The sequence below is a fragment of the Patiria miniata genome, unplaced genomic scaffold (genome assembly GCF_015706575.1).
Source record: "Patiria miniata isolate m_02_andy unplaced genomic scaffold, ASM1570657v1 HiC_scaffold_1, whole genome shotgun sequence".
NCBI classification, from domain to species: Eukaryota; Metazoa; Echinodermata; class Asteroidea; order Valvatida; family Asterinidae; genus Patiria; species Patiria miniata.
The window spans coordinates 32,717,338-32,721,632 of record NW_024037047.1 but is presented as its reverse complement, the minus strand read 5'-3'; positions in this window follow the sequence as shown (position 1 = coordinate 32,721,632).

The following is a 4,295-nucleotide window of genomic DNA, read 5'->3' as shown; positions in this document are numbered from 1 at the left end:
GAGTTCACCAAAGCAAAAAAAAAGGCGTGGTGCCTGTTTCTCTTCGTAAAACTGGTTAAGTCAACTCGAAGATTGAAAGAATTAGGCAGGGCGAGGAATTAGCAATTTCTTAAATGTCTGTGCCTTTTGTAGTTCTACTATAACGCCGAGGAAACGTGATAGACCTATAGTTCCCCAGCGTTACTATAAAATTAGAGCCTTCTCAACTATGGAGATCTGGCTACGGTATATTCTTCAGTCTGCAGATCAACAATATTTATTCAGAATCTTAAAACAAACAACAAATATCTATAGTTTAAAAACTTATTTTGAAGCTATGTACAATGCTGTTTTTTGCTGATCTGAACTATGGAATGGTATACACATAATGAATGTTTAACAAGACGCATCCTCACATTTCGAGTGTTCCGTACTAAGATTAGGACCTAGGTCCCCTTTTGTGTCAATGTGCTAGAACGTTACTCCCATGTTCGCCTCGTGGAATAAAACATTTCATATGTCACCTCATGAAATTATTCTCACCATTGCACTCACAAACATTCTTTATTTGTAAACTATTACACATGATATTCAATCTAATATGCTAACAGGAACACATTTTTTGTTATATAATATAAATCTTTGTACCACCTTACCATCAACATTTTTTTGTAATATAATTATTGTTCACAATGTATTGATTTTAGAGTTTGAGGGCATGAATGTGCACACTGTCAAACATTGAAAGAAATCGCCCGACTGTACGGAAATAACACATATTAGTCATGACCATTTTAAAATAGTGATATTTCCACAGAAAATGTCGGGTCAGGCCTAGCTAACTATAATATTAGGCCTAACTAACTATAATATTTAAATTCTACTGACGTATGTACAAAATGAACTTAATAGAATGATTTCATTACATAGTTAATTACGGATTGAAACAGCGAAATGTGAAAACGTACAAAAAGTCAACTGTCAAGACTATTTAAACAACTATGTTTGATACCTGCAATCTATTACAACAGGAAATGGTACCTTAGTACAGCATGAAATGGCAACTTAATGAGGAGACAGTTTATTGTTCATAGTTTCACACAAAATACTGGTCAGAAGCAGACATTTCAGTGGTCACATCCCTAATGCTTTCACGAATTCTATCGTCGAAAAATGCTGAAAACGTTTTTTTATTTTATTTTTTTTTTTTTTTGGGGGGGGGGAGTATTTTTAACGGGGTTATGAGAGGGTTTCTGTTGGTTTTTGTTTGTGTGCAAGTCTTCTCAATAAGGTACCAGTCTTACTGTAACTACTATAACAACTATAATCAAGAGTATTATTTGGCAAAATAGGGGCCGAAACGCCCTCCTCTTTCCACTCAGACACGCCCTTTCTACTACAAGGTGAATTATAAACGTTATTCCTTTACTATACAGCAAAACTGTTAAAGGCACAATTATATGACAAACCTTGAAATCATTAGGAGTACAACACTGTTAAGATTACAACACTGTACAGATTAATAAATATGGTATGCGAATGTTGAAGTGTGCAAGTTCAACTACATGTACAGTGGCGTGCGATAACTGACAACAGCAACACAATAATATTTACCTGTATAATGTTTGTTCTTCCCTATATAGGGCAATTTCAATTTGATCGGTCCCCACTTATTGCTGAATATTCAATATCAATCCAGTTTTAAATGTTTAGTCACCAACACCCGACGCCAAAGTTGTTCAACAATTTACCCCAGTGTACAAGATCTACTAAACATGATGGGTTAATGCGCAAAAGTTATGAACTTAAACACGGTCAAAGTGGCTCCATCTTAAAGGGTATGTCATTAGCTTTTCATTGGTATCTGATTTGCATCTCTTCAGCCGTGGATGACCGAGCACCATGGATTTCAAAACAAAGGCCAATAACGCACTGTTTCCAAGTTTCCTGAATAAGTGGTGAGCTAAGCTGGCACATGAATCTAATATAGGTTTTCCCGGCTATTTTAAATCGGTTTTTATTCAAAATCAACAACTCTAACATTCAAATTCGTCCAAGAAAAATTTCACACGCTTTTAACAAAACCAATTAAGTCATTTACCATTCAATTTCAAAGTTTGGTCACCCTTTTTAGTCACCGGGTCAAGAATATTCGTCATAACAGATCAAATTCGTGTAAGCTGTTGCCGAATAGCAGCAATCATAGATCGAATTCCTCTTTTATAAATCAATTAAACGAATTTGATTTGTCAATAACAAGGTTTGGCGTAGACGAGACGAAATCGAATACTCCTGGACGAAAACCTGCTCATTAATTTAGTTTGCTTGAACTGAATTTGAAATTTGTCTGACAAAAGACAAAATTAAACACTAGAAGTGCACTAAATCGAGGTTGATGGACCAATAATACCGGAGTCTTATATAGCGCACTTTTTCTACCACCAATAGGTACACAATGCATTGAAAATTATGTATATTATTAAAGAAAGGTTAAAATACTTATGACAAAAGTTTATGACAATTATGCTTCCGTACTGTGCAACTGTAATTAGTGGTAAGACCTGCCGTTCTGAAGTAGACTTTGCATGAGATTTTCCATTCTTAAGTTGACATTTTGCCAAAACCGCCTCCTTCACTATACAGTTTAATGATGGAATGATATATTGTTCTCAAGTTCTAATTAAGCATAAACATAATTTCTGAGCGCATGATTACTCGTTCGTAAGCACATAATGCACGGTAATAAGCAGTTGTGGATCTTGCAGTATATTCGGCTCAATTAGCTTTTAGTGAAGGTTCCGCTCTTGTACTCGAACTTCTAATTGACGGCAAACACTTTAGCGCTCATTAGGCCATTCTTAAGCATGGACAGGATCTGTCGTTTTATGTTACTGACCATCAGTCGATTAAATTTTAATTGAATAATATTTGTTTCGTGTTGGAACGGTGCTTGTGCGCGACATTCTAATTAAAAGTCAAATGGGGGTGGGGGTACTTCTGAGGTGTACGCGATTAGCAAACATTTTATTCCTCTTTTAAAATATAGGTTATCCCGGCTATTTTAACACTTGTATCACACAAGTTCCCTATATCGATACTTTAATTTCGTCCCCGATCATCGCCATCCTCACTTCTCAATTTGAATTTCAGAAAGCCACCACTAGATTTTATTTAAGGTTCAGTATAATTCATATTGTTAGCACTCCGATTCGTCCAAAATCTTTGAAATTCGTCTCGCGAAGCCATCGGCGTTGAATTGACAGAGCAAATTTGTTTTTTGTCATTCGTTTTCATGTTGTTGTCATTACATTTCGTCCCTGGTGACTTAAATTGAATACGATTAGAAAATGCGCCCAAGATTGAGACTTATTTGAAGAATTATGCATATAAAAACAATGATAATTCGACATATATTTCCTTATATGTATAAATAAAAGTAGTTAGCTGTAAGGTATGAATTTTTATTTCTGTGTTTCACAATTAACATTATATCAGGAATTGACATTTCACAATATGCACTTATGACATTGACACTAGGCTTTAAGTTCAAAGACCTTCTTAATGGTGTTCTTTGATAGACATACCTTATTTCTGTTGTTTTATTTATATACATGTACATATATCAAAGAGCAACATTACGAAGGTGTTTGATCTTAATGCTTTACATATTGTGGCGAAAATTACTATAGCGGCAGAGTCTAAAGAGGGCGCGCTAGCGGCTGCGGGCCCCTATATAAGAGGCCGCGGGGCAGTTGCTAGAGGAGACGTACATGAAGACGCAGACGGAGACACAGCCCTCATAAGAGCTCACGCTATTACGCGCGCTGACGGCGTGCTGGGTGGTGCGGTGGAGTCAGGCTGGCATAAGGAGGCACTGAGTCCGCGGAGGCTACTGGAGGCGGAGCGACATACAGCGATCTGCCGATTGTAATGTGACGGAGCCGGAAGGGCGCGCTCATCTACCCGCCGCCTCGAGAAAGGATCGCGACTGGAAACGGTGGAGGGCGGGAGAGTGGAGGCGCACAGGAACACTAGAGGCGTACGGTTCTTACCCGGGATTCAGAGGCTATCCCCAGCCAGGCATCGCCGTGCTGCCAGCACTGCCTTACCGTAGCGGCTAATGCGAGGCTACCCCTACAGAGATAATTGAGAGGCTCAGAGACCAATCACTTATTAGAGGCTAACATTATAATTTAACGAGAGGTCCATCATATGACATTGATTCTGTGTAAATAAATCAATCAGTAATTGAGGTCATTGACTGTTGTGTACTTAATTGTTTGTCCTTGTCCATCTTGGAGGTTGAGGGGCGTGGG